The 27,725-nt window shown below is 37.5% G+C and overlaps 1 pseudogene; it reads right to left on the bottom strand.

Moving 5' to 3' along the window:
- Positions 1-3,822: 3,822 nt before the first annotated feature.
- LOC115124547 (receptor-type tyrosine-protein phosphatase-like N) overlaps positions 3,823-27,725 on the bottom strand; it is a 57,063-nt pseudogene continuing 33,160 nt past the window's right edge.

The raw sequence follows: 27,725 nt of genomic DNA, 5'->3' as shown, positions 1-27,725 counted from the left end.
TGATTCGATGTGATTCAACTGAATAAACATGAAAGGGGGGAGACCTAGTCAGTTGTACAACTGAATGCATTCAACTGAAATGTGTCTTCCTGCATTTAACTCAACTCCTCTGAATCAGAGAGGTGCGAAAAAACTGATTGGATTTGCAAAAAGTCATCAACGTACAGGAATTTGGGGAACTTTTGTTGATTTGACTCTGAATTCACGTTAATTTGGCAACTCACCCAAATGTGAATCAAGATGTTGAAGTGACGTCTGTGTCCAGCGGGACAGCTTTCACTCTGGTTTAACCTGGCCAGTTGAATACATTGGTTCCTAATGGTTACCTGTCAGTATTATGGGATGTAGACATTGGTTCCTAATGGTTACCTGTCAGTATTATGGGATGTAGACATTGGTTCCTAATGGTTGGTTACTTGTCAGTATTATGGGATGTAGACATTGGTTCCTAATGGTTGGTTACCTGTCAGTATTATGGGATGTAGACATTGGTTCCTTACGGTTACCTGTCAGTATTATGGGATGTAGACATTGGTTCCTAATGGTTACCTGTCAGTATTATGGGATGTAGACATTGGTTCCTAATGTTTGGTTACCTGTCAGTATTATGGGATGTAGACATTGGTTCCTAATGGTTACCTGTCAGTATTATGGGATGTAGACATTGGTTCCTAATGGTTACCTGTCAGTATTATGGGATGTAGACATTGGTTCCTAATGGTTACCTGTCAGTATTATGGGATGTAGACATTGGTTCCTAATGGTTACCTGTCAGTATTATGGGATGTAGACATTGGTTCCTAATGGTTACCTGTCAGTATTATGGGATGTAGACATTGGTTCTAATGGTTACCTGTCAGTATTATGGGATGTAGACATTGGTTCTAATGGTTACCTGTCAGTATTATGGGATGTGTTCTAATAGTTACCTGTCAGTATTATGGGATGTAGACATTGGTTCCTAATGGTTACCTGTCAGTATTATGGGATGTAGACATTGGTTCCTAATTTACCTGTCAGTATTATGGGATGTAGACATTGGTTCCTAATGGTTACCTGTCAGTATTATGGGATGTAGACATTGGTTCCTAATGGTTACCTGTCAGTATTATGGGATGTAGACATTGGTTCCTAATGGTTACCTGTCAGTATTATGGGATGTAGACATTGGTTCCTAATGGTTACCTGTCAGTATTATGGGATGTAGGGATGTAGACATTGGTTCCTAATGGTTACCTGTCAGTATTATGGGATGTAGACATTGGTTCCTAATGGTTGGTTACCTGTCAGTATTATGGGATGTAGACATTGGTTCCTAATGGTTGGTTACCTGTCAGTATTATGGGATGTAGACATTGGTTCCTAATGGTTACCTGTCAGTATTATGGGATGTAGACATTGGTTCCTAATGGTTACCTGTCAGTATTATGGGATGTAGGGATGTAGACATTGGTTCCTAATGGTTACCTGTCAGTATTATGGGATGTAGGGATGTAGACATTGGTTCCTAATGGTTACCTGTCAGTATTATGGGATGTAGACATTGCTTCCTAATGGTTACCTGTCAGTATTATGGGATGTAGACATTGGTTCCTAATGGTTACCTGTCAGTATTATGGGATGTAGACATTGGTTCCTAATTTACCTGTCAGTATTATGGGATGTAGGGATGTAGACATTGGTTCTAATGGTTACCTGTCAGTATTATGGGATGTAGACATTGCTTCCTAATGGTTACCTGTCAGTATTATGGGATGTAGGGATGTAGACATTGGTTCCTAATGGTTACCTGTCAGTATTATGGGATGTAGACATTGGTTCTAATGGTTACCTATCAGTATTATGGGATGTAGGGATGTAGACATTGGTTCCTAATGGTTACCTGTCCGTATTATGGGATGTAGGGATGTAGACATTGGTTCCTAATGGTTTACCTGTCCGTATTATGGATGTAGGGATGTAGACATTGGTTCCCTAATGGTTACTAGTCAGTATTATGGGATGTGAATGGAAAAGAACACAGTCAGACCCCTCTATGCTGTTGCACCACATCACAATAGAGATTTAATTACATACATTGAGTGAAAAATATTTGTATAGTTGTGTTTTCTGTGTGTTTGCTACATTAATAAACATATAATAAATCATCAGGTGAATTATTTACAATAAACACAGAGGTTTTACAGTAACATTGAAGACACTAATTGATATGATTCAGATGATTAGGTGGTCAGTGTACAGTAATAGTTAAATTACATTGGGTTTAGAGTTAAACTTAGAGGTAAACGCCAGCCCCTTAGAGGTAAACGCCAGCCCCTTAGAGGTAAACGCCAGCCCCTTAGAGGTAAACGCCAGCCCCTTAGAGAAACTGGTGTCATCCTCACCATAGTGAGGGTCTCGGTCTTCTTGCATAAACAAGCCACGGGCCTCATGCTGTTATGTTATATGGATGGATACCTTCTAGAGTACAATGTGGTTTTAAACAACATCTCCATGACAACAGAACAGGAGGGATCGTGGTAATACAACATCACCATGACAACAGAACAGGAGGGATCATGGTAATATAACATCTCCATGACACCAGAACAGGAGGGATCATGGTAATACTACATCACCATGACACCAGAACAGGAGGGATCATGGTAATATAACATCACCATGACACCAGAACAGGAGGGATCATGGTAATATAACATCACCATGACAACAGAACAGGAGGGATCATGGTAATACAACATCTCCATGACAACAGAACAGCAGGGTTCATGGTAATATAACATCACCATGACACCAGAACAGGAGGGTTTATGGTAATACTACATCTCCATGACACCAGAACAGGAGGGATCATGGTAATATAACATCACCATGACAACAGGAGGGATCATGGTAATATAACATCACCATGACAACAGAACAGGAGGGATCATGGTAATATAACATCACCATGACACCAGAACAGGAGGGTTTATGGTAATACTACATCTCCATGACACCAGAACAGGAGGGATCATGGTAATATAACATCACCATGACAACAGAACAGGAGGGATCATGGTAATATAACATCACCATGACAACAGAACAGGAGGGATCATGGTAATATAACATCTCCATGACACCAGAACAGGAGGGATCATGGTAATACAACATCTCCATGACAACAGAACAGGAGGGTTCATGGTAATATAACATCTCCATGACACCAGAACAGGAGGGATCATGGTAATACAACATCTCCATGACAACAGAACAGGAGGGTTCATGGTAATACAACATCTCCATGACAACAGAACAGGAGGGTTCAGGGTAATACAACATCACCATGACAACAGAACAGGAGGGTTCATGGTAATACTACATCTCCATGACAACAGAACAGGAGGGTTCATGGTAATACTACATCTCCATGACAACAGAACAGGAGGGATCCGGAGACACCTGAAACCCCACCTCTTTAAGGAATACCTAGGATAGGATAAAGTAATCCTTCTCACCCCCTTAAAGACTTAGATGCACTATTGTAAAGTGGCTGTTCCACTGGATGTCATAAGGTGAAAGCACCAATTTGTAAGTCGCTCTGGATAAGAGCGTCTGCTAAATGACTTAAATGTAAATGTAATGTAAATGTAATGTAAATGGATCATGGTAATTGTAATATCTCTAGTGAGACATGTCTGAGACTGAGAATCAGAGAAAGGAGAAATGTTACAGAATCAAGACACGGTATTTTAAGACCAAATCTCAATCTAAAATTGAATAACAAGACACTGTAAAGGGTCTACTGTACATTTAAAGTGTTTTTAACCTGAACGGCATAATCTGCAGGATTTTTTAAAACCTCATTTAATTTAATTATGAATGCATAATGATAGCAGCCTGGCCTCAGATCTGTTTGTTCGGTCTTGCTGACTCCTATGGTCATTGGTGTAATAGTAATGGACTCTGGGAAATGTAGTTCCTCCCTGGTTGTGTATCTGGATGTAGAGGAAGGGTTAATAATGGCCATAGAAATAGAATTACTAGATCGTCAACAACCCGTCAGACCACAGCAGTGTGAATGGTAACAATCATGGGGGACACTCAATATGGCCGTCATTGGTATTGTGATGCATAACTTTCATGGTAATTCTAGTTGTAAGGTTCTGGCACACGAGGTGGTAGACACATGGTTCACTGTGGCAGAGCCTTCAGGATGGCATTGACCTCTTCTGCCACGGCAGTCAGTGCAAACTCAAACTGGTCCTGGGGAGGTGACAGAAAGAGAGGAGACTGTCAGAGATACAAACGCATGCATGCACGCACACAGACAGATCATGCTGCTGCCATGAGATATATAGTTGAGAAGGCCATACCTTGGTGCGGACTAAGTTCGGTCTCTGATCCCGAATGTGTTCCAATGTCGCAGCAATATCAATCTCCTTCACGCCTGGAAACACACAGTACGCATTACGACATGGGGACAAAAATCACATTCGCCAACAAGGAATCTCTGACTACTTAATACTATCCTGGTGTCTTTCCAGGGATATAAACTACAAGGCCAGACTATCAAAGACGTCTGACAAGATCAAGATGTCTGACTCACCTTTAGCCATGCGATTGAGGACCATGTCAATAAGGATGTAGGTTCCGTTCTGCCAGTGCCGTCACTGTGCGAGACAGGAAATACCTGGTCAGATCACACAGCACGTCATAAAGACCGCAGAAATGGGACCTATAGAATGGGTGTCCCTATTCAATGATGTCATAATGGGTGGAGAGGCAGCCATTGTGTGTGTACACATGAGTTTTCCGTCAAATTGTCAGGGTTAGAGGTTCCAAGACCCTTTAAAAATGTTGAAAAAATAAAAATAAAATCAATTGTAACATTATGTCATAAAGCGCACATTTTAAACTTACAAAAATAACATGTTTTCCAATATCAAAGAGGTTAAAGAAAAAAAATATATATTATATTGTAAGTGCCTATTAAGTGTCAAATAAAGTACTGTAATTTCATCTTAAATCAGCCAAAAATCCCCCTGTGACAGAGGGAATGGACTCTTCTGTCTAATTGGGAATGGCAATTGAATGCCAGCTTCACAATTTACCATTTTTTTTTTGTTAAAACGTTTCTAAGGGTAGTAGGGTTGGCGTGCCACACTCGACCCGTTCTGTGTTTCCTCCACAAAGGACAAAGAGGCTAAAGGCTAAAACAAGAAGAGTACAACCTGCTTTTACACTACGATTTGACTATTAGATATTTCAATGTTTCTTTTGAAAATTTGTTTAAAAAATAAATTGTTTCACCATATTAAAATGAGAGTTCAGTTCACAAAACAGGGTTGATCTTAAAATGATGGACAGACGTAACTTAATAATCTTCAATAATTACTTTGCCAAAGCAACAAAAATAAACTAGAAATTTACAATGATGATGATAACTTTGAGAATTTTTTTTTTTTTTGGGGGGTTTAAGTGGGTTAAAATCTTCTTGGAAGTCACAGAAGATGCACAGAGGGACATGTCAAATGCTGAATTATTTGCACTTCAGGAAGTCTTCATTCATATTTACAATCAGATGTATTGTGGTCTATATTAAAAGAGCCCTTCATTTAATATAACATGGTTTTTTATTTTTTTATTCAATATTGTTGCACAATTTCTACTTAAAATATCAAAAGGGATGCAAATGTCTGTTCTACCTGTTTGTGCTGCACAGCCAACTTCTATGGCCCTTTGTCGATGAAGACACTGAGCTAAGTTTACCTGCAGTGGACGATGATGGGGCAGGATCGAGCTCTGTAGCACCTATTCACCTTCCTGTTGGAGGGAGACAGAGGACAGGAAGGGAGGAAGGGAGAGAGAGAGGGGTGAGTGGGAGAGAGGGAGGGGTGGGAGAGAGGGAGGAGGAGGTGGGATTGAGGGAGGGAGGGGTGGGAGAGAGGAGGGGTGGGAGAGAGGGAGGGGTGGGTGGGAGAGGAGGGGTGGGAGAGGGGAGGGTTGGTGGGAGAGAGGGTGGGAGAGAGGGAGGGAGGGGAGGGGTGGGAGAGGGAGGGGAGGTGGGAGAGGGAGGGGTTGGGGTGGGAGAGAGGGTGGGAGAGAGAGGGAGGGGAGGGGAGGGGTGGGGAGAGAGGGAGGGGTGGGTGGGAGAGAGGGAGGGGTGGGTGGGAGGGAGGGGGGGTGGGAGAGAGGAGGGGTTGGTGGGAGAGAGGGAGGGGTGGGTGGGAGAGAGGGAGGGGTGGGGTGGGTGGGAGGGAGGAGGGATAGAGAATATATCATAAAATATAATTTTAGCTGACAAGTTTAAATTGGGTACTGCAGTACTGTGTTACATTTCTACTGTACTGATCTTAAACCATACACAGAAAATCAACATGTCAGACTCTGCCTGCCTAAAGGATAACAATTCAAGTTAGTTATAAAACAATAGTCTCTGAGGTTGAGGTTAGAGAAACTCAACCCTTCAGTGGACAGGACAGAAAGTGAGAGAGGAGCAGAGGAGGGAAGGAAGAAAGGGAGGAAGGAAGGAAGGAAGGAAGGATGGATGGATGGAAGGAAGGAAGGTTAGAAGGAAGAATGGAAGGAAGGAAGGAAAGATGGAAGGAAGGAAGGAAGGAAGGAAGGAAAGATGGAAGGAAAGAAGGAAAGATAAAAGGATGGAAGGAAGGTTAGAAGGAAGGATGGAAGGTTAGAAGGAAGGATGGAAGGAAGGAAGGAAAGATGGAAGGAAGGAAGGAAGGAAGGAAGGAAGGAAGGAAGGAAGGAAGGAAGGAAGGAAGGAAGGAAGGAAGGAAGGAAGGAAGAAAAGAAGAAAGGGGGAGGAGACTGATGGACTGTCCGGCCAGCGTCGACTCCTGCTGCAGTCACACCTGCCAATGATCATTTTTGTGACTATGCAACTGGACCCAGACTACTAGCTGCAAATCACAAAAATGCCACTGGGAGATGTGGGAACCCCAAGGGCCAATAGCTGACCACCGGCACTGAGAGAGAGGGACGGAGAGATATAGATGGTTGGAGACGAGAGACGGCTAGAGGAAGGAGGACAATCAGGGAGGGACAGCTAAAAATGAAGGCTAATATACAGTACACTGGTTTCAATAATCATGTCAGGGTCAAGGGTCAAGGAGGCTAGGTCATACAGGACCCTATGGGGCATCACTGGCCATATGATAGTGAAAAAGACATCACGCTGTTTGCTTAGCGAGTACCGCTTCCTCCCGATTCGGCTCATACCCGAGGCTCTAACCCTGGACATCTGCCTTGCAAACAGACACGACCGCCCTCCCGAAGATTCTTATCCTATTCGGCAGTGCAAGAGGAGACACCTGAGGCTGAAGAGGGAGTTTCACAGACCCCCGTCTGCTACTAGGTTACAGCTACAGTATCATACACAGTAGATCCAGGGAGACAGGGACACATAGACCGCATAGGTGCAGTGAAATATATTGTCACATAGACCAGATAGGTATAGTGAAATATATTGACACATAGATCAGATAGGTATAGTGAAATATATTGTCACATAGACCAGATAGGTGCAGTGAAATATATTGTCACATAGACCGATAGGTATAGTGAAATATATTGACATAGACCAGATAGGTATAGTGAAATATATTGACACATAGACCAGATAGGTATAGTGAAATATATTGACACATAGACCAGATAGGTATAGTGAAATATATTGACACATAGACCAGATAGGTATAGTGAAATATATTGACACATAGACCAGATAGGTGCAGTGAAATATATTGTCACATAGACCAGATAGGTGCAGTGAAATATATTGTCACATAGACCAGATAGGTATAGTGAAATATATTGTCACATAGACCAGATAGGTGCAGTGAAATATATTGACACATAGACCAGATAGGTATAGTGAAAATATATTGACACATAGACCGATATCAGATAGGTGCAGTGAAATATATTGTTTTACAGTGAGTGAAATATATTGACACATAGACCAGATAGGTATAGTGAAATATATTGTTTTACAGTGAGTGAAATATATTGACACATAGACCACATAGGTGCAGTGAAATATATTGTCACATAGACCAGATAGGTATAGTGAAATATATTGACACATAGATCAGATAGGTGCAGTGAAATATATTGTCACATAGACCAGATAGGTATAGTGAAATATATTGACACATAGATCAGATAGGTGCAGTGAAATATATTGTTTTACAGTGAGTGAAATATATTGTTTTACAGGGTCAGGCATATAGTAGTATGGCGCACCTGGAGTAAATTAGGGTCAAGTGTCTTCTTGCTCAAGGACACATTGACAGAATGTTTCACCTTGACGGCTATTTATATCATCAACCGTTCAGTTACTGGCCCAAAGCTCTAACCTCCAGGTTATTTTCAGTACCTGCGGAAGTCCAGCAGAGGGCGTGTGGAGGTAGGGATTCCGTTGGAGGGCCAGCTGAGCAGGTGGAACTGTGTCAAGGTACGAGTCTCCTGGGTCTGAACGTTCTTCAGGTAGAAACTACGAACCAGGAAGTCTTTACACCAGATGTGTTCAGAGACCAAATTCACCTGGTAGGGAATATCCATAGAGATATATAATACAAATTCACCTGGTAGAAAACTTTTGCTCTGACCTGGGGACTGTGAAAAGACCCCTGGTGGCATGTCTGGTGGAGTAAGTGTTGGTGTCAGTGCTGTGTAAATTGACTATGTAAACAATTTGGGATTTTCAACACATTAATATTTCTCTCCTCAACTCTTAGCCAAGAGAGACTGGCAGCATAGTATTTATATCAGCCCTCTGATTACAATGAAGAGTAAGACATGCCGCTCTGTTCTGGACCAGCTGCAGCTTAACTAGGTCTTTCTTAGCAGCACTCGACCACACGACTGGACAATAATCAAGATTAGACAAAACTAGAGCCTGCAGAACTTGCTTTGTGGAGTGTGGTGTCAAAAAGCAGAGCAGATCTCTTTATTACGGCCAGACCTCTCCCCATCTCTATAGTACAGACAGACCTCTCCCCATCTCTATAGTACAGACAGACCTCTCCCCATCTCTTTATTACGGACAGACCTCTCCCCATCTTTACAACCACTGAATCTATATGTTTTGACCAGGACAGTGTACAATCTAAGGTAACACCAAGTAATTTAGTCTCCCTCAACATGTTCAACAGCCACAGAATTCATGACCAGATTCAGCTGAGTTCTAGAACTTAGGGAATGATTTGTACCAAATACAACGCTTAGTTTTAGAGATGTTCAGGACCAGTTTATTACTGGCCACCCATTCCAAAAACAGACTGCAACTCTTTGTTAAGGGTTTCAGTGAGTTCATTAGCTGTGGTTGCTGATGCGTATATGGTTGAATCTTCAAAATACATGGACACAAAGGCTTTTTAAAATGCCAGTGGCAAGTCATATGGTAAAAATAGAAAAGAGTAGAGGGCCTAGAGAGCTGTCCTGTGGTACACCACACTTTACCTGTTTGACATTAGAGACACTTCTATTAAAGAAAACCCTTTGAGTTCTTTTAGATAGATAGCTCTGAATCCAGGATATGACACAAGTTCTCAACAACATAATATCAAAGGCTGCACTGAAATCTAACAGTTCAGCTCTAATCTTATTATTATCAATTTCTTTCAACCGATCATCAGTCATTAGTGTCAGTGCAGTACATGTTGAGTGCCCCTTCTCTATAAGCATGCAAAGTATGTTGTAAATTTTTAAACAGAGAAATAGCATTGTATTTGGTAAAACACAAATAAAACTAAGAAGAACAATAATAAAACACACATTCAAACACACACACACACACACACACACACACACACACACACACACACACACACACACACACACACACACACACACACACACAGCTTGTGTCTATCCAGAGTCAAACCCCTCACCTCGTAGATGTGGTAGAGGGAGGATCCCTCGTCAGGCCAGTAGCGAACACACTGAATCTCTCCATCCTCAACCAGGGCTGTCATCATCACTATCACTGTACAGCCATTCTCCCAGACTGTCTATAGAAAAACACAGCAGTTACAAAAGCAGTGTACTATACCGGCACATTGTGAGATATCTGTGCCACATGTACTACTACACAACAAATACACAGTATTGGTCACCTTTGACTACCACAGTCTTTAGTGGTAGCAATAATGTTTCCTCAGAGTACTGTGTGCCACTGACCTGCCAGAAGTCAACGATGGTGTGTGCTACTGACCTGCCAGAAGTCAGCGATGGTGTGTGCCACTGACCTGCCAGAAGTCAGCGATGGTGTGTGCCACTGACCTGCCAGAAGTCAGCGATGGTGTGTGCTACTGACCTGCCAGAAGTCAACGATGGTGTGACCTGCCAGAAGCTACTGACCTGCCAGAAGTCAGCGATGGTGTGTGCCACTGACCTGCCAGAAGTCAACCAGACCTGCCAGAAGTCAGCGATGGTGTGTGACCTGCCAGAAGTCAGCGATGGTGTGTGCTACTGACCTGCCAGAAGTCAGCGATGGTGTGTGCTACTGACTTGCCAGAAGTCAGCGATGGTGTGTGCTACTGACCTGCCAGAAGTCAGCGATGGTGTGTGCTACTGACCTGCCAGAAGTCAGCGATGGTGTGTGCCACTGATCTGCCAGAAGTCAGCGATGGTGTGTGCTACTGATCTGCCAGAAGTCAGCGATGGTGTGTGCCACTGACCTGCCAGAAGTCAGCGATGGTGTGTGCCACTGATCTGCCAGAAGTCAGCGATGGTGTGTGCTACTGATCTGCCAGAAGTCAGCGATGGTGTGTGCTACTGACCTGCCAGAAGTCAGCGATGGTGTGTGCTACTGATCTGCCAGAAGTCAGCGATGGTGTGTGCTACTGATCTGCCAGAAGTCAGCGATGGTGTGTGCTACTGATCTGCCAGAAGTCAGCGATGGTGTGTGCTACTGATCTGCCAGAAGGCAGCGATGGTGTGTGCCACTGATCTGCCAGAAGGCAGCGATGGTGTGTGCCACTGACCTGCCAGAAGTCAGCGATGGTGTGTGCTACTGACCTGCCAGAAGTCAGCGATTGTGTGTGCCAGTGGTCCCTGGGTGGCGATGTAAGCAGGCAGTCGAGGGTCATGGTCAATCTGGGGTTTACAGAGAGAATATTTATGACATTTTTGACGTGTGACATTGTGTCAACCACGGGACAAAGTCTACACCATCACCATCTCAAGAGTAGCAGTCAGAGATCTTACTATGGTGCTGGCGTTAATGTAGTCTTCCTTGGTGGAGTTGCTCTCTGCCTTCAATTTCACACGGGAATGATCATCTGGAATAAAACAGATAGTAAATGACCAAGATGTTCAGGAGGATCAGAACAGAACAGACAGTGACTGACCAAGCTGTACAGGAGGATCGGAACAGACAGTGACTGACCAAGCTGTACAGGAGGATCGGAACAGACAGTGACTGACCAAACTGTACAGGAGGATCAGAACAGACAGTGACTAGTAACTGACCAAGCTGTACAGGAGGATCAGAACATAACAGATAGTAACTGACCAAGCTGTACAGGAGGATCAGAACAGAACAAAACAGATAGTAATAACTGACCAAGCTGTACAGGAGGCACAGAACATAACAGATAATAACTGACCAAGCTGTGCAGGAGGATCAGAACAGATAGTAACAGACCAAGTTGTACAGGAGGATCAGAACAGACAGTAAGAGACCAAGCTGTGCAGGAGGATCAGAACAGATAGTAACAGACCAAGCTGTACAGGAGGATCAGAACAGATAGTAACAGACCAAGCTGTACAGGAGGATCAGAACAGATAGTAACAGACCAAGCTGTACAGGAGGATCAGAACAGATAGTAACAGACCAAGCTGTACAGGAGGATCAGAACAGACAGTGACTGACCAAGCTGTACAGGAGGTACAGAACAGATAATAACTGACCAAGCTGTACAGGAGGTACAGAACAGAACAGATAGTGACAGACCAAGCTGTACAGGAGGATCAGAACAGATAGTAACAGACCAAGCTGTACAGGAGGATCAGAACAGATAGTAACAGACCAAGCTGTACAGGAGGATCAGAACAGATAGTAACAGACCAAGCTGCTGTACAGGAGGAGGATCAGAACAGATAGTAACAGACCAAGCAGAACAGATAGTACCAGGAGGAGGATCAGATAGTAACAGACCAGATGTACAGGAGGATAGAACAGACCAGGAGGATCTAGTAACAGACCAAGCTGAGGAGGATCAGAACAGATAGTAACAGACCAAGCTGTACAGGAGGATCAGAACAGATAGTAAGAGACCAAGCTGTACAGGAGGATCAGAACAGATAGTAAGAGACCAAGCTGTACAGGAGGATCAGAACAGATTGTAACAGACCAAGCTGTACAGGAGGATCAGAACAGATAGTAACAGACCAAGCTGTACAGGAGGATCAGAACAGATAGTAAGAGACCAAGCTGTACAGGAGGATCAGAACAGATAGTAACAGACCAAGCTGTACAGGAGGATCAGAACAGATAGTAAGAGACCAAGCTGTACAGGAGGATCAGAACAGATAGTAAGAGACCAAGCTGTACAGGAGGATCAGAACAGATAGTAACAGACCAAGCTGTACAGGAGGATCAGAACAGATAGTAACAGACCAAGCTGTACAGGAGGATCAGAACAGATAGTAACAGACCAAGATGTAAAGGAGGATCAGAACAGATAGTAACAGACCAAGCTGTACAGGAGGATCAGAACAGATAGTAACAGACAGGAGGATCAAGATGTAAAGACCAAGGAGGAGGATCAGAACAGATAGTAACAGACCAAGCTGTACAGGAGGATCAGAACAGATAGTAACAGACCAAGATGTAAAGGAGGATCAGAACAGATAGTAACAGACCAAGCTGTACAGGAGGTACAGAAATAAGATGCCAATCCAACACAGTTTAATTAACGGCCTGTGAACAGCAATAGACTTTTAAAGGCATTTCCCCTGACATTCAGCTCTGAGATCACGTTTGCTGCAGATATACAAGCTGTACGGATGCCAGCTCAAGCAGAAATCCACATTTAGTCAAACACAGTGAACAGGTTATTCGTCTGAGTCCATTTGAATCCCAGCCTAAGACCGGAGGAGGATAAACCCGAGGGAGAGGTATGTAAGACTCACAGGGAAGAGAGTCCGGAGGACAGCGGTTCTTCTCCAGGTGGGCTTCACTCTGTGCTGTACAGTGACAGACACTGGGTTCAGCCTGGTAGGACAAGATCCTCCCACTCCTTCAGCAGACGGTCCTTATTCTCCAGATGATCAGGAGGATCCATAGGCCTGGGGCAGCTGTACAGGAGGAACACTAACGTTAAGAGGAGAGTTCAGAATCTCCTCCCCATTCTCATGGGATATTCTACTAGCTGTAACAGATATTCTACTAGCTGTAACAGATATTCTACTAGCTGTAACAGATATTCTACTAGTTGTAACAGATATTCTACTAGTTGTAACAGATATTCTACTAGTTGTAACAGATATTCTACTAGCTGTAACAGATATTCTACTAGCTGTAACAGATATTCTACTAGTTGTAACAGATATTCTACTAGTTGTAACAGATATTCTACTAGTTGTAACATATATTCTACTAGCTGTAACAGATATTCTACTAGTTGTAACAGATATTCTACTAGCTGTAACAGATATTCTACTAGCTGTAACAGATATTCTACTAGCTGTAACAGATATTCTACTAGCTGTAACAGATATTCTACTAGCTGTAACAGAGATATTCTACTAGCTGTAACAGATATTCTACTAACTGTAACAGATATTCTACTAGCTGTAACAGATATTCTACTAGCTGTAACAGATATTCTACTAGCTGAAACAGATATTCTACTAGCTGTAACATATATTCTACTAGCTGTAACAGATATTCTACAAGCTGTAACATATATTCTACTAGCTGTAACAGATATTCTACTAGCTGTAACAGATATTCTACTAGCTGTAACAGATATTCTACTAGCTGTAACAGATATTCTACTAGCTGTAACATATTCTATTCTACTAGCTGTAACAGATATTCTACTAGCTGTAACATATATTCTACTAGCTGTAACAGATATTCTACTAGCTGTAACAGATATTCTACTAGCTGTAACAGATATTCTACTAGCTGTAACAGATATTATACTAGTTGTAACATATGATATTCTACTAGTTGTAACAGATATTCTACTAGCTGTAACAGATATTCTACTAGCTGTAACAGATATTCTACTAGCTGTAACAGATATTCTACTAGCTGTAACAGATATTCTACTAACTGTAACAGATATTCTACTAGCTGTAACAGATATTCTACTAACTGTAACAGATATTCTACTAGCTGTAAGATATTCTACTAGATATTCTACTAGCTGTAACAGATATTCTACTAGCTGAAACAGATATTCTACTAGCTGTAACAGATATTCTACTAGCTGTAACAGATATTCTACAAGCTGTAACATATATTCTACTAGCTGTAACAGATATTCTACTAGCTGTAACAGATATTCTACTAGCTGTAACAGATATTCTACTAGCTGTAACAGATATTCTACTAGCTGTAACATATATTCTACTAGCTGTAACAGATATTCTACTAGCTGTAACATATATTCTACTAGCTGTAACAGATATTCTACTAGCTGTAAGATATATTATACTAGTTGTAACAGATATTCTACTAGCTGTAACATATATTATACTAGTTGTAACATATATTATACTAGTTGTAACAGATATTCTACTAGCTGTAACAGATATTCTACTAGCTGTAACAGATATTCTACTAGTTGTAACATATATTCTACTAGCTGTAACAGATATTCTACTAGTTGTAACAGATATTCTACTAGCTGTAACAGATATTCTACTAGCTGTAACAGATATTCTACTAGCTGTAACAGATATTCTACTAGCTGTAACAGATATTCTACTAGCTGTAACAGATATTCTACTAGCTGTAACAGATATTCTACTAACTGTAACAGATATTCTACTAGCTGTAACAGATATTCTACTAGCTGTAACAGATATTCTACTAGCTGTAACAGATATTCTACTAGCTGAAACAGATATTCTACTAGCTGTAACATATATTCTACTAGCTGTAACAGATATTCTACAAGCTGTAACATATATTCTACTAGCTGTAACAGATATTCTACTAGCTGTAACAGATATTCTACTAGCTGTAACAGCTGTAACAGATATTCTACTAGCTGTAACAGATATTCTACTAGCTGTAACATATATTCTACTAGCTGTAACAGATATTCTACTAGCTGTAACATATATTCTATTCTAGCTACTACCTGTAACAGATATTCTACTAGCTGTAACAGATATTCTACTAGCTGTAACAGATATTCTACTAGCTGTAACAGATATTATACTAGTTGTAACATATATTCTACTAGTTGTAACAGATATTCTAAATTAGCTGTAACAGATATTCTACTAGTTGTAACAGATATTCTACTAGCTGTAACAGATATTCTACTAGCTGTAACAGATATTCTACTAACTGTAACAGATATTCTACTAGCTGTAACAGATATTCTACTAACTGTAACAGATATTCTACTAGCTGTAACAGATATTCTACTAGCTGTAACAGATATTCTACTAGCTGAAACAGATATTCTACTAGCTGTAACAGATATTCTACTAGCTGTAACAGATATTCTACAAGCTGAAACATATGTTCTACCCATTCAGATATTCTACTAGCTGTAACAGATATTCTACTAGCTGTAACAGATATTCTACTAGCTGCTTAACAGATATTCTACTAGCTGTAACAGATATTCTACTAGTTGTAACAGATATTCTACTAGCTGTAACATATATTCTACTAGCTGTAAATAGATATTCTACTAGCTGTAACATATATTCTACTAGCTGTAACAGATATTCTACTAGCTGTAAGATATATTATACTAGTTGTAACAGATATTCTACTAGCTGTAACATATATTATACTAGTTGTAACATATATTATACTAGTTGTAACAGATATTCTACTAGCTGTAACAGATATTCTACTAGCTGTAACAGATATTCTACTAGCTGTAACAGATATTCTACTAGCTGTAACAGATATTCTACTAGTTGTAACAGATATTCTACTAGCTGTAACATATATTCTACTAGCTGTATTCTACTATAAACATATTCTACTAGCTGTAACAGATATTCTACTAGTTGTAACAGATATTATACTCTACTAGTTGTAACAGATATTCTACTACCTGCTGTAACAGATATTCTACTAGTTGTAACTACTACCTGTAACAGATATTCTACATAGCTGTAACATATATTCTATATTCTAAGCTGTAACAGATATTCTACTAGCTGTAACAGATATTCTAGTTGTAACATATATTATACTGTTGTAACAGATATTCTACTAGCTGTAACATATGATATACTAAACATATATTCTACTAGCTGTAACAGATATTCTACTAGCTGTAACAGATATTCTACTAGGGGCTGTAACAGATATTCTACTATTCTACTAGCTGTAACATATATTCTACTAGCTGTAACAGATATTCTACTAGCTGTAACAGATATTCTACTAACTGTAACAGATATTCTACTAGCTGGGTAACAGATATTCTACTAGCTGCAACAGATATTATACTAGTTGTAACATATATTCTACTAGTTGTAACAGATATTCTACTAGCTGTAACAGATATTCTACTAGTTGTAACAGATATTCTACTAGCTGTAACAGATATTCTACTAGCTGTAACAGATATTCTACTAACTGTAACAGATATTCTACTAGCTGTAACAGATATTCTACTAGCTGTAACAGATATTCTACTAGCTGTAACAGATATTCTACTAACTGTAACAGATATTCTACTATTGTAACAGATATTCTACTAGCTGAAACAGATATTCTACTAGCTGTAACAGATATTCTACTAGCTGTAACAGATATTCTACTAGCTGTAACAGATATTCTACTAACTGTAACAGATATTCTACTAGCTGAAACAGATGTTCTACTAGCTGTAACAGATATTCTACTAGCTGTAACAGATATTCTACTGGCTGTAACAGATATTCTACTAGCTGTAACAGATATTCTACTAGCTGTAACAGATATTCTACTAGTTGTAACAGATATTCTACTAGCTGTAAAAGATATTCTACTAGCTGTAACAGATATTCTACTAGTTGTAACAGGATATTCTACTAGCTGTAACATATATTCTACTAGCTGTAACATATATTCTACTAGTTGTAACAGATATTCTACTAGTTGTAACAGATATTCTACTAGTTGTAACAGATATTCTACTACCTGTAACATATATTCTACTACCTGTAACAGATATTCTACTAGCTGTAACAGATATTCTACAAGCTGTAACAGATATTCTACTAGCTGTAACAGATATTCTACTAGCTGTAACAGATATTCTACTAGTTGTAACAGATATTCTACTAGTTGTAACAGATATTCTACTACTGTAACAGATATTCTACTACCTGTAACAGATATTCTACTAGCTGTAACAGATATTCTACAAGCTGTAACAGATATTCTACTAGCTGTAACAGATATTCTACTAGCTGTAACAGATATTCTACTAGCTGTAACAGATATTCTACTAGCTGTAACAGATATTCTACTAGCTGTAACAGATATTCTACTAGCTGTAACATATATTCTACTAGCTGCAACAGATATTCTACTAGTTGTAACATATATTCTACTAGCTGTAACAGATATTCTACTAGTTGTAACATATATTCTACTAGTTGTAACAGATATTCTACTAGCTGTAACAGATATTCTACTAGTTGTAACAGATATTCTACTAGCTGTAACAGATATTCTACTAGCTGTAACAGATATTCTACTAACTGTAACAGATATTCTACTAGCTGTAACAGATATTCTACTAGCTGTAACAGATATTCTATAGCTGTAACAGATATTCTACTAGCTGAAACAGATATTCTACTAGCTGTAACAGATATTCTACTAGCTGTAACAGATATTCTACTAGTTGTAACATATATTCTACTAGCTGTAACAGATATTCTACTAGCTGTAACAGATATTCTACTAGCTGCAACAGATATTCTACTAGCTGTAACATATATTCTACTAGCTGTAACAGATATTCTACTAGCTGTAACATATATTTTACTAGCTGTAACAGATATTCTACTAGCTGGTAACAGATATTCTACTAGCTGTAACAGATATTCTACTAGCTGTAACAGATATTATACTAGTTGTAACATGATATTCTACTAGTTGTAACAGATATTCTACTAGCTGTAACAGATATTCTACTAGTTGTAACAGATATTCTACTAGCTGTAACAGATATTCTACTAGCTGTAACAGATATTCTACTAACTGTAACAGATATTCTACTAGCTGCAACAGATATTCTACTAGCTGTAACAGATATTCTACTAGCTGTAACAGATATTCTACTAACTGTAACAGATATTCTACTAGCTGTAACAGATATTCTACTAGCTGAAACAGATATTCTACTAGCTGTAACAGATATTCTACTAGCTGTAACAGATATTCTACTAGCTGTAACAGATATTCTACTAACTGTAACAGATATTCTACTAGCTGAAACAGATGTTCTACTAGCTGTAACAGATATTCTACTAGCTGTAACAGATATTCTACTGTGTAACAGATATTCTACTAGCTGTAACAGATATTCTACTAGCTGTAACAGATATTCTACTAGTTGTAACAGATATTCTACTAGCTGTAACAGATATTCTACTAGCTGTAACATATATTCTACTAGTTGTAACAGATATTTTACTAGCTGTAACATATATTCTACTAGCTGTAACATATATTCTACTAGTTGTAACAGATATTATACTAGTTGTAACAGATATTCTACTAGTTGTAACAGATATTCTACTACCTGTAACAGATATTCTACTACCTGTAACAGATATTCTACTAGCTGTAACAGATATTCTACAAGCTGTAACAGATATTCTACTAGCTGTAACAGATATTCTACTAGCTGTAACAGATATTCTACTAGCTGTAACAGATATTCTACTAGCTGTAACAGATATTCTACTAGCTGTAACAGATATTCTACTAGCTGTAACAGATATTCTACTAGCTGTAACATATATTCTACTAGCTGCAACAGATATTCTACTAGTTGTAACATATATTCTACTAGCTGTAACAGATATTCTACTAGTTGTAACATATATTATACTAGTTGTAACATATATTATACTAGTTGTAACAGATATTCTACTAGCTGTAACAGATATTCTACTAGCTGTAACAGATATTCTACTAGCTGTAACAGATATTCTACTAGTTGTAACATATATTCTACTAGCTGTAACAGATATTCTACTAGTTGTAACATATATTCTACTAGTTGTAACATATATTATACTAGTTGTAACATATATATTATACTAGTTGTAACATATATTATACTAGTTGTAACAGATATTCTACTAGCTGTAACAGATATTCTACTAGCTGTAACAGATATTCTACTAGCTGTAACAGATATTCTACTAGCTGTAACAGATATTCTACTAGCTGTAACAGATATTCTACTAGTTGTAACAGATATTCTACTAGTTGTAACAGATATTCTACTAGTTGTAACATATATTCTACTAGCTGTAACAGATATTCTACTAGTTGTAACAGATATTCTACTAGCTGTAACAGATATTCTACTAGCTGTAACAGATATTCTACTAGCTGTAACAGATATTCTACTAGCTGTAACAGATATTCTACTAGCTGTAACAGATATTCTACTAGCTGTAACAGATATTCTACTAGCTGTAACAGATATTCTACTACCTGTAACAGATATTCTACTAGCTGTAACAGATATTCTACTAGCTGTAACAGATATTCTACTAGCTGTAACAGATATTCTACTAGCTGTAACAGATATTCTACTAGCTGTAACAGATATTCTACTAGCTGTAACAGATATTCTACTAACTGTAACAGATATTCTACTAGCTGTAACAGATATTCTACTAGCTGTAACAGATATTCTACTAGCTGAAACAGATATTCTACTAGCTGTAACATATATTCTACTAGCTGTAACAGATATTCTACAAGCTGTAACATATATTCTACTAGCTGTAACAGATATTCTACTAGCTGTAACAGATATTCTACTAGCTGTAACAGATATTCTACTAGCTGTAACAGATATTCTACTAGCTGTAACATATATTCTACTAGCTGTAACAGATATTCTACTAGCTGTAACAGATATTCTACTAGCTGAAACAGATGTTCTACTAGCTGTAACAGATATTCTACTAGCTGTAACAGATATTCTACTGGCTGTAACAGATATTCTACTAGCTGTAACAGATATTCTACTAGCTGTAACAGATATTCTACTAGTTGTAACAGATATTCTACTAGCTGTAACAGATATTCTACTAGCTGTAACAGATATTCTACTAGTTGTAACAGGATATTCTACTAGCTGTAACATATATTCTACTAGCTGTAACATATATTCTACTAGTTGTAACAGATATTCTACTAGTTGTAACAGATATTCTACTAGTTGTAACAGATATTCTACTACCTGTAACATATATTCTACTACCTGTAACAGATATTCTACTAGCTGTAACAGATATTCTACAAGCTGTAACAGATATTCTACTAGCTGTAACAGATATTCTACTAGCTGTAACAGATATTCTACTAGTTGTAACAGATATTCTACTAGTTGTAACAGATATTCTACTACCTGTAACAGATATTCTACTACCTGTAACAGATATTCTACTAGCTGTAACAGATATTCTACAAGCTGTAACAGATATTCTACTAGCTGTAACAGATATTCTACTAGCTGTAACAGATATTCTACTAGCTGTAACAGATATTCTACTAGCTGTAACAGATATTCTACTAGCTGTAACAGATATTCTACTAGCTGTAACATATATTCTACTAGCTGCAACAGATATTCTACTAGTTGTAACATATATTCTACTAGCTGTAACAGATATTCTACTAGTTGTAACATATATTCTACTAGTTGTAACAGATATTCTACTAGCTGTAACAGATATTCTACTAGTTGTAACAGATATTCTACTAGCTGTAACAGATATTCTACTAGCTGTAACAGATATTCTACTAACTGTAACAGATATTCTACTAGCTGTAACAGATATTCTACTAGCTGTAACAGATATTCTACTAGCTGTAACAGATATTCTACTAGCTGAAACAGATATTCTACTAGCTGTAACAGATATTCTACTAGCTGTAACAGATATTCTACAAGCTGTAACATATATTCTACTAGCTGTAACAGATATTCTACTAGCTGTAACAGATATTCTACTAGCTGTAACAGATATTCTACTAGCTGTAACAGATATTCTACTAGCTGTAACATATATTCTACTAGCTGTAACAGATATTCTACTAGCTGTAACATATATTTTACTAGCTGTAACAGATATTCTACTAGCTGTAACAGATATTCTACTAGCTGTAACAGATATTCTACTAGCTGTAACAGATATTATACTAGTTGTAACATATATTCTACTAGTTGTAACAGATATTCTACTAGCTGTAACAGATATTCTACTAGTTGTAACAGATATTCTACTAGCTGTAACAGATATTCTACTAGCTGTAACAGATATTCTACTAACTGTAACAGATATTCTACTAGCTGTAACAGATATTCTACTAGCTGTAACAGATATTCTACTAGCTGTAACAGATATTCTACTAACTGTAACAGATATTCTACTAGCTGTAACAGATATTCTACTAGCTGAAACAGATATTCTACTAGCTGTAACAGATATTCTACTAGCTGTAACAGATATTCTACTAGCTGTAACAGATATTCTACTAACTGTAACAGATATTCTACTAGCTGAAACAGATGTTCTACTAGCTGTAACAGATATTCTACTAGCTGTAACAGATATTCTACTGGCTGTAACAGATATTCTACTAGCTGTAACAGATATTCTACTAGCTGTAACAGATATTCTACTAGTTGTAACAGATATTCTACTAGCTGTAACAGATATTCTACTAGCTGTAACATATATTCTACTAGTTGTAACAGATATTTTACTAGCTGTAACATATATTCTACTAGCTGTAACATATATTCTACTAGTTGTAACAGATATTATACTAGTTGTAACAGATATTCTACTAGTTGTAACAGATATTCTACTACCTGTAACAGATATTCTACTACCTGTAACAGATATTCTACTAGCTGTAACAGATATTCTACAAGCTGTAACAGATATTCTACTAGCTGTAACAGATATTCTACTAGCTGTAACAGATATTCTACTAGCTGTAACAGATATTCTACTAGCTGTAACAGATATTCTACTAGCTGTAACAGATATTCTACTAGCTGTAACAGATATTCTACTAGCTGTAACATATATTCTACTAGCTGCAACAGATATTCTACTAGTTGTAACATATATTCTACTAGCTGTAACAGATATTCTACTAGTTGTAACATATATTATACTAGTTGTAACATATATTATACTAGTTGTAACAGATATTCTACTAGCTGTAACAGATATTCTACTAGCTGTAACAGATATTCTACTAGCTGTAACAGATATTCTACTAGTTGTAACATATATTCTACTAGCTGTAACAGATATTCTACTAGTTGTAACATATATTCTACTAGTTGTAACATATATTATACTAGTTGTAACATATATATTATACTAGTTGTAACATATATTATACTAGTTGTAACAGATATTCTACTAGCTGTAACAGATATTCTACTAGCTGTAACAGATATTCTACTAGCTGTAACAGATATTCTACTAGTTGTAACATATATTCTACTAGCTGTAACAGATATTCTACTAGTTGTAACATATATTCTACTAGTTGTAACATATATTATACTAGTTGTAACATATATATTATACTAGCTGTAACATATATTCTACTAGCTGTAACAGATATTCTACTAGCTGTAGCAGATATTCTACTAGCTGTAACAGATATTCTACTAGCTGTAACAGATATTCTACTAGCTGTAACAGATATTCTACTAGCTGTAACATATATTCTACTAGCTGCAACAGATATTCTACTAGTTGTAACATATATTCTACTAGCTGTAACAGATATTCTACTAGTTGTAACATATATTATACTAGTTGTAACATATATTATACTAGTTGTAACAGATATTCTACTAGCTGTAACAGATATTCTACTAGCTGTAACAGATATTCTACTAGCTGTAACAGATATTCTACTAGTTGTAACATATATTCTACTAGCTGTAACAGATATTCTACTAGTTGTAACATATATTCTACTAGTTGTAACATATATTATACTAGTTGTAACATATATATTATACTAGCTGTAACATATATTCTACTAGCTGTAACAGATATTCTACTAGTTGTAACATATATTATACTAGTTGTAACATATATTATACTAGTTGTAACAGATATTCTACTAGCTGTAACAGATATTCTACTAGCTGTAACAGATATTCTACTAGCTGTAACAGATATTCTACTAGTTGTAACATATATTCTACTAGCTGTAACAGATATTCTACTAGTTGTAACATATATTCTACTAGTTGTAACATATATTATACTAGTTGTAACATATATATTATACTAGCTGTAACATATATTCTACTAGCTGTAACAGATATTCTACTAGTTGTAACATATATTATACTAGTTGTAACATATATTATACTAGTTGTAACATATATTATACTAGTTGTAACAGATATTCTACTAGCTGTAACAGATATTCTACTAGCTGTAACAGATATTCTACTAGCTGTAACATATATTCTACTAGTTGTAACAGATATTCTACTAGTTGTAACAGATATTCTACTAGTTGTAACAGATATTCTACTACCTGTAACAGATATTCTACTACCTGTAACAGATATTCTACTAGCTGTAACAGATATTCTACTAGCTGTAACATATATTCTACTAGCTGTAACAGATATTCTACTAGCTGTAACAGATATTCTACTAGCTGTAACAGATATTCTACTAGCTGACTAGCTGTAACATATATTCTACTAGCTGTAACAGATATTCTACTAGTTGTAACATATATTCTACTAGTTGTAACATATATTATACTAGTTGTAACATATATATTATACTAGCTGTAACATATATTCTACTAGCTGTAACAGATATTCTACTAGTTGTAACATATATTATACTAGTTGTAACATATATTATACTAGTTGTAACATATATTATACTAGTTGTAACAGATATTCTACTAGCTGTAACAGATATTCTACTAGCTGTAACAGATATTCTACTAGCTGTAACATATATTCTACTAGTTGTAACAGATATTCTACTAGTTGTAACAGATATTCTACTAGTTGTAACAGATATTCTACTACCTGTAACAGATATTCTACTACCTGTAACAGATATTCTACTAGCTGTAACAGATATTCTACTAGCTGTAACATATATTCTACTAGCTGTAACAGATATTCTACTAGCTGTAACAGATATTCTACTAGCTGTAACAGATATTCTACTAGCTGACTAGCTGTAACAGATATTCTACTAGCTGTAACATATATTCTACTAGTTGTAACATATATTCTACTAGCTGTAACAGATATTCTACTAGTTGTAACATATATTATACTAGTTGTAACATATATTATACTAGTTGTAACAGATATTCTACTAGCTGTAACAGATATTCTACTAGCTGTAACAGATATTCTACTAGCTGTAACAGATATTCTACTAGTTGTAACATATATTCTACTAGTTGTAACATATATTATACTAGTTGTAACAGATATTCTACTAGCTGTAACAGATATTCTACTAGCTGTAACAGATATTCTACTAGCTGTAACAGATATTCTACTAGCTGTAACAGATATTCTACTAGCTGTAACAGATATTCTACTAGCTGTAACATATATTCTACTAGCTGCAACAGATATTCTACTAGTTGTAACATATATTCTACTAGCTGTAACAGATATTCTACTAGTTGTAACATATATTATACTAGTTGTAACATATATTATACTAGTTGTAACATATATTATACTAGTTGTAACATATATTTTCTACTAGCTGTAACATATATTATACTAGTTGTAACATATATTATACTAGTTGTAACATATATTATACTAGTTGTAACAGATATTCTACTAGCTGTAACATATATTATACTAGTTGTAACATATATTTTCTACTAGCTGTAACATATATTATACTAGTTGTAACATATATTATACTAGTTGTAACATATATTATACTAGTTGTAACAGATATTCTACTAGCTGTAACATATATTATACTAGTTGTAACATATATTATACTAGCTGTAACAGATATTCTACTAGCTGTAACAGATATTCTACTAGCTGTAACAGATATTCTACTAGTTGTAACATATATTCTACTAGTTGTAACATATATTATACTAGTTGTAACAGATATTCTACTAGCTGTAACAGATATTCGACTAGCTGTAACAGATATTCTACTAGTTGTAACATATATTATACTAGCTGTAACATATATTATACTAGCTGTAACATATATTCTACTAGCTGTAACAGATATTCTACTAGTTGTAACATATATTATACTAGTTGTAACATATATTCTACTAGCTGTAACATATATTATACTAGTTGTAACATATATTATACTAGTTGTAACAGATATTCTACTAGCTGTAACAGATATTCTACTAGCTGTAACAGATATTCTACAAGCTGTAACAGATATTCTACTAGTTGTAACATATATTCTACTAGTTGTAACATATATTATACTAGTTGTAACAGATATTCTACTAGCTGTAACAGATATTCTACTAGCTGTAACAGATATTCTACTAGTTGTAACATATATTATACTAGTTGTAACAGATATTCTACTAGCTGTAACAGATATTCTACTAGCTGTAACAGATATTCTACTAGCTGTAACAGATATTCTACTAGCTGTAACAGATATTCTACTAGTTGTAACATATATTCTACTAGTTGTAACATATATTATACTAGTTGTAACAGATATTCTACTAGCTGTAACAGATATTCTACTAGCTGTAACAGATATTCTACTAGTTGTAACATATATTATACTAGTTGTAACAGATATTCTACTAGCTGTAACAGATATTCTACTAGCTGTAACAGATATTCTACTAGCTGTAACAGATATTCTACTAGCTGTAACAGTGTACAGCGTGTTTTGATGATAGCTTCAGAACGTTATCATTATTAAATAATGAGGATCCGTTTCCTGGTCACAGATTAAACCCGGTCCTGGTCACAGATTGAACCCGGTCCTGGTCACAGATTAAACCCGGTCCTGGTCACAGATTAAACCCGGTCCTGGTCACAGATTGAACCCGGTCCTGGTCACAGATTAAACCCGGTCCTGGTCACATATTAAACCCGGTCCTGGTCACAGATTAAACCCGGTCCTGGTCACAGATTAAACCCGGTCCTGGTCACAGATTGAACCCGGTCCTGGTCACAGATTAAACCCGGTCCTGGTCACAGATTAAACCCGGTCCTGGTCACAGATTAAACCCGGTCCTGGTCACAGATTAAACCCGGTCCTGGTCACAGATTAAACCCGGTCCTGGTCACAGATTGAACCCGGTCCTGGTCACAGATTAAACCCGGTCCTGGTCACAGATTAAACCCGGTCCTGGTCACAGATTAAACCCGGTCCTGGTCACAGATTAAACCCGGTCCTGGTCACAGATTAAACCCGGTCCTGGTCACAGATTGAACCCGGTCCTGGTCACAGATTAAACCTGGTCCTGGTCACAGATTAAACCCGGTCCTGGTCACAGATTGAACCCGGTCCTGGTCACAGATTGAACCCGGTCCTGGTCACAGATTGAACCCGGTCCTGGTCACAGATTGAATCCGGTCCTGGTCACAGATTAAACCCGGTCCTGGTCAAAGATTAAACCCGGTCCTGGTCACAGATTAAACCCGGTCCTGGTCACAGATTAAACCCGGTCCTGGTCACAGATTAAACCCGGTCCTCTTCACAGATTGAACCCGGTCCTGGTCACAGATTAAACCCGGTCCTGGTCACAGATTAAACCTGGTCCTGGACTAAAAAGCATGCAGGCATAATCTTTGTCCAGGAAACCAGCCCTATATCTTTCACATTACGGTAGTGTAATGTGTATCACTGTTTTTTAGGGCAATGTCACATGTTGAGTTGAGGACTCCATACCCTCTGATACTGACCAGTAGTAAACATAATGACCCCATACCCTCTGATACTGACCAGTAGTAAATATAATGACCCCATATCCTCTGATACTGACCAGTAGTAAATATAATGACCCCATACCCTCTGATACTGACCAGTAGTAAATATAATGACCCCATACCCTCTGATACTGACCAGTAGTAAACATAATGACCCCATACCCTCTGATACTGACCAGTAGTAAATATAATGACCCCATATCCTCTGATACTGACCAGTAGTAAATATAATGACCCCATACCCTCTGATACTAACCAATAGTAAATATAATGACCCCATACCCTCTGATACTGACCAGTAGTAAATATAATGACCCCATACCCTCTGATACT

Source organism: Oncorhynchus nerka, unplaced genomic scaffold (genome assembly GCF_034236695.1).
Source record: "Oncorhynchus nerka isolate Pitt River unplaced genomic scaffold, Oner_Uvic_2.0 unplaced_scaffold_1270, whole genome shotgun sequence".
Lineage (NCBI taxonomy): Eukaryota > Metazoa > Chordata > Actinopteri > Salmoniformes > Salmonidae > Oncorhynchus > Oncorhynchus nerka.
This window is presented reverse-complemented; position numbering and strand designations above follow the sequence as displayed.